Genomic DNA, 11,666 nt, shown 5'->3' on the forward strand with positions numbered 1-11,666 from the left:
CACATTTATTGGCCGGGGGCCAGCGCTGTCCGGAGACACTTCCGGGTCACGTGGCCAGCGTGACAACGCTGCTCTGGCGAGCCAGAGCCGCACACGGAACGCCGTTTACCTTCCCGCTGGTAAGCGGTACCTATTTATCTACTTGCCCCCGGGGGTGCTTTCGAACTGCTAGGTTGGCAGGCGCTGGGACCGAGCAGCGGGAGCGCACCCCGCCGCGGGGATTCGAACCGCCGACCTTTCGATCGGCAAGCCCTAGGCGCTGAGGCTTTAGCCCACAGCGCCACCCGCGTCCCCTATTTTTATTTATAGCCCGCCTTTATTAAGGTTGCTTTTGTATAAAAACAAGAATTGCTTAAAACAGGGAAAAAAATTAAATCGTTAAAAACAAATAAACATTAATGGAATTAAAATCTTATATGTATATAAAATATGTTTAAAACCCACAAATAATTGCAATAAAACAGTATAGCACTAGCCCTTTCATTAAAAGCAGTCAATTCTCAAAAGCCTGTTGGAACAAGGCCTTATCCTGTCAGAGGAAGAACAATAAGTAGGGAGCCAGTCTGGCTTCTCCAGGAGTTTGAAAACAGCCACTGAGAAGGCCCTCTCCTCATGTCCCCACCAAGTGTGCCTTTGAGGGTGCAAGGACTGAGAGAACACCTTCCCTGAAGATGTCAAACTTAGCCAGGTCCATATGTTGTGCTGATAAAATTTGCACACTTGAAGGTGCAATTTGCACTGGTACCAGTGAGGGGTTTTCTTCCAAGGCAGCAACCTGATTCAGACATTTGTCAGCATGTTAGAAATGGAGAAATGGAGAAAAGAGTTAAATCTCTCTCCCTGCCTGCTGGGATCCCAAATAGTTATGAGTACCCTCCCTTTAATGGGGTTTAAAAAAAATAAGGCTGTTACATGCTAAGCATGTGACATCACATCTAATTTGACCTTAAATCTTTTGTCAATGACCTTTCATTTCCACTAGCCATTAAACAAGTCTGTTTCTTTCTGAAACATGCAGTTCCCACAGACACAGCTGCTCCATATAACTGTGCCATTGCTCACTGCAAAAAAGCAGCTTTGAGAAACCACCTGGGTTTTACCTAATAACCTTCCATCATTAAGTCCCATGTCTTCCGAGTGACCCCAATGTGTTAATTTCTGGATAATTCAGTTAGTTTTATAGCCCTGTGGGCCTTTGGCCTTTGTACCTCTTGGCATCTTGACCTCATTGCATTTGTTTCCCACACAAGACTTGTTTCAAAACCCATTTTAAGCCTTCTCTGGTTTGATTTAGTGGTGTGCTTGCTGCTCTTTTTTCAAGATGTTTGAGAAGTAACCCAGCACTTTGAGCTATTATTAGGAGTGGACCGAAGCCCTTGGAACATCCATATAGCTTTTTGTCTTTTTTAACCCTGAGATCAATAGATAGTGCTGTCCCCAAGAGAACAACAGCTAAATGGCTGCTGGACTACCACTCTCATTGATATTCCTATGTTTGTCTGCAGCTTTTAGGACTCCTTAAGGCACAAGTAAAGTTTGACTTGAGAGTCAGCTAACCTTAGGGGAGCTCCCTTACAGAACCCCTGATCTTATCAGAACTACTGCTTTGTTGGCAATGTGTTGTCTATGATTTTCAGCATGGATTCATTGGGTCCAAAAAGTGGCCATGTAAAAATTCCACCAACAATTCAAATTGCAGCAGGATGTGCCACCACAAGTATCCTGAACCGGGGTTTTAATGACATTGCATAATAGGAACCTGATGTTACAGACAATATATGCATCCATTATAAGTAAGGAGATTACTACATTCAGAGTGAATGCTCACTAAATAGCTGATAGACGTTGTCTAAACTTGCAAACAAATCAGGATGAATGTTCAATAAACAGGTAATCTGGAAGCTCTCTTTGTTGCCATGGTTAAACAGTTGGGAGTTAAAAATCCTCGCTGACCTTCTTTAAATTACCCAAATATCTACAAGTAGATAATGCTCTACCTTTTGCCCACCTAAATTTACAGTTTCTAAAGATAGTCTGTCCATATTACAATGTTTACTATACCCAATTTCCCTTCCATTCTATAGAGTTTCTAGTGGTTTTCTATTTCCACCACAGATAATAATTAGTAGTACATTTCTTACATTAATTCTCTCTCTCTCTCCTTTTAGACTCAAATGATTCACTGTATGACTTTGGTATCTACTACTTGCTCCTCCGATTGCTGAAAAGTGCAGCAGTTCAGATTCAACCTTGTGGGCAGAGTGAACACATAAATCCCATAGCAATTTTTCTTTCACTGCATGTTGCCCAATTGGACATTTCTTTGAGCCATACCTAAATGCTTGTGCTTTTCAGCTTCCAAAGGCCCTTTGATGCAAATGTTATCTTAAAATTCACTCCGACAGACAATCTCCTTTTAAAACCACATTGATAGACTTGGCATGCACACAAGACCACCAGTAGAACAAGTGGTGGGAAAATCAGCTCTTATTAATTTCAGTGGTGGCTACACAGGAGGCTGTCTATAAGATACCTGTGTGCAAGTATAGGTAAAGGTAAAGGTACCCCTGCCCGAACGGGCCAGTCTTGACAGACTCTGGGGTTTGTGCGCCCATCTCACATCTATAGGCCGGGGGCCAGCGCTGTCCGGAGACACTTCCGGGTCACGTGGCCAGCGTGACAAAGCTGCATCTGGCGAGCCAGCGCAGCACACGGAACGCCGTTTACCTTCCCGCTGGTAAGCGGTACCTATTTATCTACTTGCACCCGGGGGTGCTTTCGAACTGCTAGGTTGGCAGGTATACTGTGCAAGTATACTGACCCATAAATGTTGCATTGTAAACTATACTTGGTGCACAGTAGCAGGACTAAGTGAGTATCCTAGAAAAACAGATGCCGACTTTGTAATTTCAAATCACATCCAATCACAGCAGTCTACAGTAGGAGTGGCCTGACCAGGCAGAAATGGTGATGGCTAACGACAATGTGATTTAGTGGTTACAGTGTCAGCTTAGGACCAGAAAGACCCGGGTTCAGATCCTTAGTTAGATATGAAGCTCATTTGAGCTGGTCACTATCTCCCAACATAACCTACTTGATAGAGTTGTGGTGAAGATAAAATGGGGGAAAGACCTCGGTATGCTGCCTTGAACTCCTTGGATGAAATTGAATATAAATAGATCATGATGATGACAATACCAACAAGGACTAGGCTAGCTGATACCTATGCTGACTACAAAGGCTGACTGTCTACTAATGTATATACATCCCTCTTAATTTCCACCACTCATTCTTTCTAATTTATAAATCTTATTTCCATTTGTTTACCCTATTCCAGTGTGCCTGACTTAGGGAGAAGATTCCTCATTTGGGGAGAGAGTGTGCTTAACAAAAACTCTTAATGTGCTTACCTTGGCTCCATATCCACAGTCACTATGTACCATTCCAGGCAAGAGGATTTAATAAGGAACACTCCTAATCATCAAGTATAGGCATTAAAGTTTTGGACTTCATGTTGTATGGAAACCCCAGCTCTTCTTTAGGAAGGATTGGCACATAATAGCATCCACAGAAGCCATGTCAAAGAGTTAATGCTGTACGAAATTTGCTATAATTTCACAGCTTTATTCTAAAGGGAACCAAGATGATCCCAAGCACTTGTTCTCTTCAGAGGACACACAAGGAGACATTATCTTCATTTATATCAGTCAGTTCAAACCAAAGAGGGATCCCAATTCTCAGAGCGTGTAAATAGACATTACTCTAGAACTGGGGCTGCTACAGAAAATGGAAGGCCCATATCTGGTTCTCCTACCCACAGCAAATTCTTAAGGCCACTTATCCATGTGATTTCTTTGGCCTCCTCCTCATGTGGCAGCCAATTACTTGAAGTGGAGAATAACCCTATGTGGTGACATCACTGCTATGTACAGCAGGTTAGTCCTAATTTTGAACAAAACTGCAGCCATTTTTAAAAACCTTGCTTGGATTGTGTGAACAATCACATGTTTGGGAGGGATTTGTCAAATGTAAATGAAAATTTGGTCCAAATAAAAGCAAAACTCCCCTACCCCTTTTGCAGGGGCAGCAGAGGTACTTGTAGTGAACTATCAGTCTCCCTTTTATCTTGATGGTTTGTCCATTTGTTACCTGGTTAGACTTTTCGGAGATGTTGGATGCTGTTTACCAGCATTTCTGTTCCTGATGAAATTAGACAGTGTGAAGAAGGTTCACTATGGTTCAGGCAGATGCACAGGTTGTAAGGTTGCCTCTTCCAAAGATGAACCATCTTTTGGTGACTTTGATGAGGAAACCCTAGAAGAAAGGAGGGTGAGAAGGAGTGTAATTATTCCAGCATTTTATTTTGCACTTTTTGTTATATGGTTGCTTTTTACTTTGCAGACTTGTTCTGATTAGAACATTCAAAAGTTTACAGAAGGGTAAAAAGTTCAGCCCAAGAAATGAAGAACTGCCAAGGATTGGCTTGGGTAGGGAAACAGTCCAGTTTATTTTAGCAGGGTGATTTTTTGCCCTATGTTACTTCCATTTGGTTCTTAATGGTTGACTTTTCAAACTGTTCAAGAATTTACTAAAACTAAAATAAAAAAATCTTTGCAATAACTTTAAGTGTCTGCCTTTCAAATGCCTTTAGTAAAAGCTAAAGTTGTTTTTTGGAGGGGGAAAAATCTTTAAGGCCTTGTTCTTCACCCCATGCTTAATTATCTGACCACCTTGCCCAGCACAGAGAGTCATCTGGGCCAAATTCCAGAGGTTAAAGGGTCCTTCAGTGGAGGCATCCAGGGAATAAAAATATCCACTTAGTAGTAGTGAGGAATATCAAAGGAGAAGCTGGGTTAGCTACTTCACTTGTCTCCCCTTCTTCCCACAGTGCAGTCTGCAACCTGTGCTGTCACAGAGGGTTCCAGTGTAAGTTTGGTGTTGTTGCTCTTTCAACTGTAATTTTTTGCTTTGTTTTCTTAGCTTTCTCTGTTGAAACACAGAATGTTTCCCCCCCCCCTTTAAGATGAGAGCAACTCCTGCAGGCAAGCTGCTGCCAAACATATTGCTCTTCTTTTCTTTGGACCATTTCAGTGAGGCAAGGAAGGGGGGGTCCTATCATCTGGGCAGCACAGGACCTCCATATACACTGCCCAAACTTGTGCCCCAGGCAGGTCACTTTGGTGCTGCTAACACAGCAGTGCACCCCTGGAGGGGCACTCCATTTTCTCCCAAGACAGACAAATGCCAACAACAACATAATGCTTGAGATAGAAAGCTGCTTGCTATATGACCTAAAACCTGAAGCTATAGAATACACATCTGTTTATAAAGTGAGAAGTTTGGTGAAGGCCTAAGAATCAATGAGATAATGTGTATGGACTTTCTTTTTGTTTATTTTTATGTGCTTGTCAAACTATGATTTATTCTTTATTTGATTTTTTTTCCCTCACACTAAAAGATTGCTGCACCTGTTATGTATATAATTCTTCATTCTCGGAAAGATGCTGTAGAAATCTTGCTTACTAAGTGGTCATGTGCATACTATAGTACTCCTACATGGTAAATAGTTCACTGTGTTCACATTCATTGTGGGAGAAGATAATTTTGTGAAGTTTACTTCCTGTCTTAATAAATTGTCATTGGACTTTCAGAGGCTTGGCTGTGCTCTGATTGTTTATAGTACTGGCAGCCTTATGTATACTCTTGACATGGCTTGCCTTAAGGAAAATAATGGAAATGCTACACTGCTGATGGAGCCGAATATGTTGCAAAAATACACATTCATTCAGAGATTAATAGACTTTATGGCCAGTGTAAGCTGGACCTCCTTGCTTTCGCTTGGGTACAGTACAGAGAATTGACAGGGGTGTGAAACTGAACTCTTGGTGTGATCTCTAGCGGCTGGACTATTGTTTAACAAGGTATTTGTGAGCAAACTAAATTAAGATGCATACTCTAGAATCAGAGGAGAGTCATTTTGGTTCACAGAGGTAGGAGAACACATCATGAGCAAAATACTAAGCAGGTCTATCCCTCATAAATGCACAGAAGACCAACACGCTCATCTGATAAGCCAGCCTCTAGATTGATTATCCTCCCTGGCTCTCCTCTAAATGTATTGCTTCATTCTAAGTATATTGCTACCTACAGAGTCACATCTACCATGAGTCCATCAAAAGTTTTCTAATGGAAACAGTTTTCTTTTTTCAAACAATCATTCCTCCAAATAAAAAATTATGAAAGATTTTCCACCCTGATAAAATTCTTTCTATTTTCTAAAAAAAAAAAAAAGGAAAGCAAGTTTTGATGAATGAAACCAGGGTTTGTTGGTAGCGGTGTGTGTATATCTATTTCTATTGGGAATCTAAAAATTTTGGTTATCAGTTTTTCCTAACCATTAAAAAGAAGAAAAATGAAACATTGAGAATGCAGGCACATTTGAAAGGAAATGAAAGGAAAACATTTATTGTGTTTCTAAAAATGTGCTTTCAAAACCCACTCCCATTTTCAGTTCGCACACTACCTGTTTTTATTAATAGTAGATCACAGATTTCAACATATAGTACATGTGACAGGGAGGGAAACTTCTTATGATCATAGCCCCAGGAAAAGCATGCAGAGAGAGCACATGTGATACACACGAAATAGACAGTACACATGAAAGGAAGCTGGGTGCATGGTAGAACTGAACTGCTTCCCCAAAGCTTCTTTGCAACCATGGAAAATGATTGTATCCACAAAACAATTTGGTTACAATCCTGACATTAGAAGAAGAGGGGTAGGCTATACTGAAATTTCTCCAGTTGAAACTGTTTAGTTTAGCTGATTGATCCCTGTTTTTTCAAAGCAAAAGATAGGGGAAAGAGTCAATGTCAATACAGCAAGAGTATTAAAGTGGGAGATTGGTAGGGTACTTTCTTAGCAACTGTACTATAGTTCAAAATTGAAGGGGGAACTCCCTTCAGCTCTATGGAATCAGTTTGATATTTATGAATTTCTAGGCATGTGTTTGAACAAAGCGCATTTGTTTACTAAGGATTATCTACCAGCTTGTAATGTTGAAGCACACACACTCATATGCTTTTCATTTTACCACTACCCTGCCCCTGGAATTTTAGTTTTAGAACCAGTGATGTTGGCGAGCTGCTTGGAAATCCAACCACCACTGAGGCCTCTCTCAGAAACACAAGAGGGTTTCAGTGCCTTAGAGGAAAACAGCATCCTTGTGTTTGCAGGGGGGAAAATGGAATTGACCCAAGTGGTATCACTGATTCATCTCAGTCATAGTAGTTTTGTTTTGTCTGTTGTTATTTTCAAAGTTTCTCCTTTTGCAGTGGTGGAGCAAATGCTTTGTATTCAGAAGGTCCAACATTTAGTATCTGGTGTCTTCGGGTAGGGAAAGTTCCTGCCTCAAATTCTGGAGTCACTGCCAGTCAGTGAGGCCAATAGCAAATTAGATGGACCAATCCTATAAGGATCCATGTTTCACACATGCATCACAACTAAGTCTTGCACACTTAGCTGGAAGTAAGTCCTATTGACTCAATGAAGCTTACTTATGGGCCCAGGCACAACGGATCTGTGGATAGGATGGGGCAGTCATGATGTTAGTTGTAACTAAAGACAACCATATCGGGATTTCATACAGACCACAACTTTTATTGATTATAGAAGTTAGCAGGTTTTGGCATCAGCATTGCATGCATATCCTGACATCAACCAGCTTGATCGCTGGTGGATGCTAGACATGGTTAAGGGTTGCCCTATGGAGAACATCAAATCAGGGCAACCCCCTCAAGGTCACCACTTGGTGTCCTATAGCCTGTCAGCTTCCATCTGGGCATCAGGATAAAACCACTTCCCCCAGGATCCCATTAAAGGGATATCTTGATCCCAAGGAGCAAGGGGCACCCCCTGTCTGGTTCAATTAAAGATCCAGCCCAATGGATTCACCATAAAGTTGTGACACTTGCCGTGAGGTAGGCAAAACCCCCAGAAAGGCCCAATTTCTCTGAAGGCACATGCCATTGGGTAGCCCACAAGCATAGAGGTATCTGGCTATTAGCAACTCAACAAATTCGTATTTCAAATCAGATAATTAAAACTCCAATGGCATTGCTACAATTTGTCCAAAGTATGATATAGCACCACTGCAGTGTGTGCTACAATGCATAGGTGCCCCCCTGACAACTGAGCAAGTAAAAAAAAAAATGAGGGACGCGGGTGGCGCTGTGAGTAAAAGCCTCAGTGCCTAGGGCTTGCCGATCGAAAGGTCGGCGGTTCGAATCCCCGCGGCGGGGTGCGCTCCCGCTGCTCGGTCCCAGCGCCTGCCAACCTAGCAGTTCGAAAGCACCCCTGGGTGCAAGTAGATAAATAGGTACCGCTTACCAGCGGGAAGGTAAACGGTGTTCCGTGTGCTGCGCTGGCTCGCCAGATGCAGCTTTGTCACGCTGGCCACGTGACCCGGAAGTGTCTCCGGACAGCGCTGGCCCCCGGCCTCTTGAGTGAGATGGGCGCACAAACCCCAGAGTCTGTCAAGACTGGCCCGTTCGGGCAGGGGTACCTTTACCTTTACCTTTATGATATAGCACCACTGCAGTGTGTGCTACAATGCATAGGTGCCCCCCTGACAACTGAGCAAGTAAAAAAAAAAAAAAGCACCAGTGCATGCCTGGTTCAATTTCATATCTAATCCACGAACAGTACTGATCCTGTTACCACGTTGCTGCCTATTCTACTTGTGGCACCCATGTTTCAGGTTTGTCATCTACAATTTATAGTTTTTTCTGGACCTCCTTTTCCAGTCATTTACTACCCTGCATAATGCATGTCTTTTAAAAGAAACCAGGGGGAAAGAAGGGTATTGGGAGGGTGAGATAAGCAACTGTTATAAAACGAATAAAAAATGTGTTTTGTATACTATGCTCAAAGATGCTACACACACCCTTTCTCCAAAAGGATAGACAGTAAAAATAGAAAGAACTAAGAGAAGGGCAATGGGGATGATTAGAGTCTTTAACAGGCTTCCTTATAAAGAGAGATTAAGAAGATTAGTCGTATTTACTTCAGCAGAGACAAATAAGAGGAGACGTGATAGAGGTGTGAAAATAATGAACAGAATCGTGAAGGTCAATCAACAGCTTCTATTTACTTTCCGAGCAGAACACAAAAGAGGAACATCAATTAAATTTAAATATTAAAAATGCAGCTTTGTAAAGGAAGTGTACTTGTACACAGTGCGTAAAGGTGCATCGGTGGAACTCACTGTCAAGAGATGTAATTGAGGCTAAGTGATTAATGAGATTCAAACAGGATTGGAGATTTATTTAGACAGTGATATATCCACTGGTACACCGGGTGAGATGAAAATAGGTACGAGTACTAAAGTTGGCATAAGCCAGGCACAAAATGCCCAAGGTACAGAGGAAGTCTTAACCAATGGACATGTTATTAAATCAGATTGTTATTGGGTGATAATCCATGTCAGGAGCCAGCTCCGCAGCTGCCAGCAGGATTGATGAGCCTTCCGGAAGGGAGGCATCCTCCCGGCACCACAGTCAGAACTGAGGAATGTGCACATGGCTGAAGAATAAAAAAGCAGCTGGCTGCACTTCCCAGGAGAGTCCCAAACTGTGAGAGACAAAGCAGGTAGGGTGATAGCTCTGGAGAGGCCGGAGTCAGAAAGGTGGAGGGTAGAGAAAGGAGATTTTGCAAGAGAAAGAGCCTGGAGGAGCACAGGGACAGAGGGATGAGCTGGAGAGAAGCTTTGCCTCAGAAGGGAAGGAACAAAAGTAGCAGGAGTTGGAAAGGAAGGTCACAGGGCCAAGAAACCCCCAATAGTGGGTTGCAGGGAGTGGAGAAGAAATTCCATAAGGCAGGGAATCTATGCTAAAGGAAGGCTGTGGGAGTGGAACAAGGAGTGCTTACCTGAGAAAATAAAACATGCAGAGGAGCTCAATGATGATAGGAGCACCCAATCCTCAACCCAGAAAGATGCCAAGCTTAATGGTGTCAAAAGCTCCTAAGAGAGCTAGAAGGATTAACAAGATCATACTCTCCCTGTCTTTATCCCAGCATCAGGGCAACCAAAGTGGTTTCAGTGCTGAACCAGATTTCAAAGCAGATTGTTTATAGATCATCAGTCTTATCCAAAAGCATATGATGCTGAATGGCAAATTCCAGCTGGAGCACTCAGTAAGGGGATATCTGTGATCGGACAATTATTGCCCTGGTCACTTTTGTCATATAGAAAAACTCAGGTCCTCCAGATGTTGCTGGACTCTCTTCATCATTGTTTATTTGTCTGCCACCTTTCCAAAGTTAAACCATGCTTGTTAGCTTACAATATCGAAAGATTTGCAGAATTACAAAAATAACATTTAAGTAGTCATAAACAGTAAATAAAAACATGACAATAAGTATGCAATGAAACTAAACAATCCTCACATAATAAGGTCTATAAAGAAAGGTATAAACACACAAAAACCAATAACACCAAAATTTAAATATTTCCAAAATTAAATCTTGATCCCAGCAAAAACTCCCAAACAATACCCCACCCCAACGGTCTCTAGACAGCTTGAGCAGCAGGTCTTGCAGGACTCAAAGCAAGGGTGGTCTCTGGTTCCTTTGGCAGAAGCAGAAGTTTTGCAGCCAGAGTGTACCAGGCCAGATAGGAAAAGGCCAGCCAAGCAGGGAGCAGGTCTTGCAGCAAAGACTATACCTCTCATCACCCCTAACATTTGCCCCATGCTTGCTGAGGCTGATGGGACCTGGAGTCCAACAGCATCTGAAGAGCCACAGTTTCCCTACCCCTGTCACATATGGATCTTAGTTTAATTTTGCTTCCATAGGGAAGGAATCCAATGCTGTGTTGGCATCGCCTGGTGGGTTAGATCATAAGGGATATGCACTTTCTGACACCTGTCAACATAGTAGGTTCCATTGCAGCCCCTGACATCTAAAACAGAACACCCATTTCCATAAAGCAGAACAGTGCTGATAGCTCCTCATTCCATCACTACACTATGAGGCTACCTGTCTACTGTGAAGATGACATTATATGTATTTGTAAATAGTTTTCTTTTCATGTGTAAAAGGTAACAGATGGAATGCAGAAATGTATCAGAAGTCTCTTCTTCCCCTCAGGAGTAGCAAGTTATTACCATTGCTAATTTCCCCCCTTCTGCCTTTTTACTAGTGACCTCTTAAGACCCCTGCCTTCCCTTCTGTTTTTCCTTCAAACTGCCCTATCTTCCACCTATGCCAGGGAGTCTTCACTCCTGGGCTCATATTTCATGCGTTACTGGACCCTGATGAAGTTGTCTGGCTGCCTTCTTTCCATGAGTTCTTTGAAGTCCTCGATATTCCTAAACTATCAGGGTCTGCACAGAATTAATAATTCAACTGCTTTCCCCACCCTCTTTTGTCTCCTCAAGTGTGCTCAAATCATGGAAGCAGCATTAAAGGAATAAAGTGCTTTTGGACAATTATAGACATGCTTCCTCTCTTTGCAACTGCAGCCGATCTCCTGATGTGATTTCCGTACATGATGACACACATGTTCATTTCTCTTTCAGTGTCCCATCTGGCAGGCTTTGTGGCTATTCTTGAGCAAGCTAATTTACAGTTCCCATTAGCCATGCTTCAGCTAAAACCAATTCATT

The sequence above is a fragment of the Podarcis vaucheri genome, assembly GCF_965113315.1.
Source record: "Podarcis vaucheri genome assembly, chromosome: 4".
NCBI classification, from domain to species: domain Eukaryota; kingdom Metazoa; phylum Chordata; class Lepidosauria; order Squamata; family Lacertidae; genus Podarcis; species Podarcis vaucheri.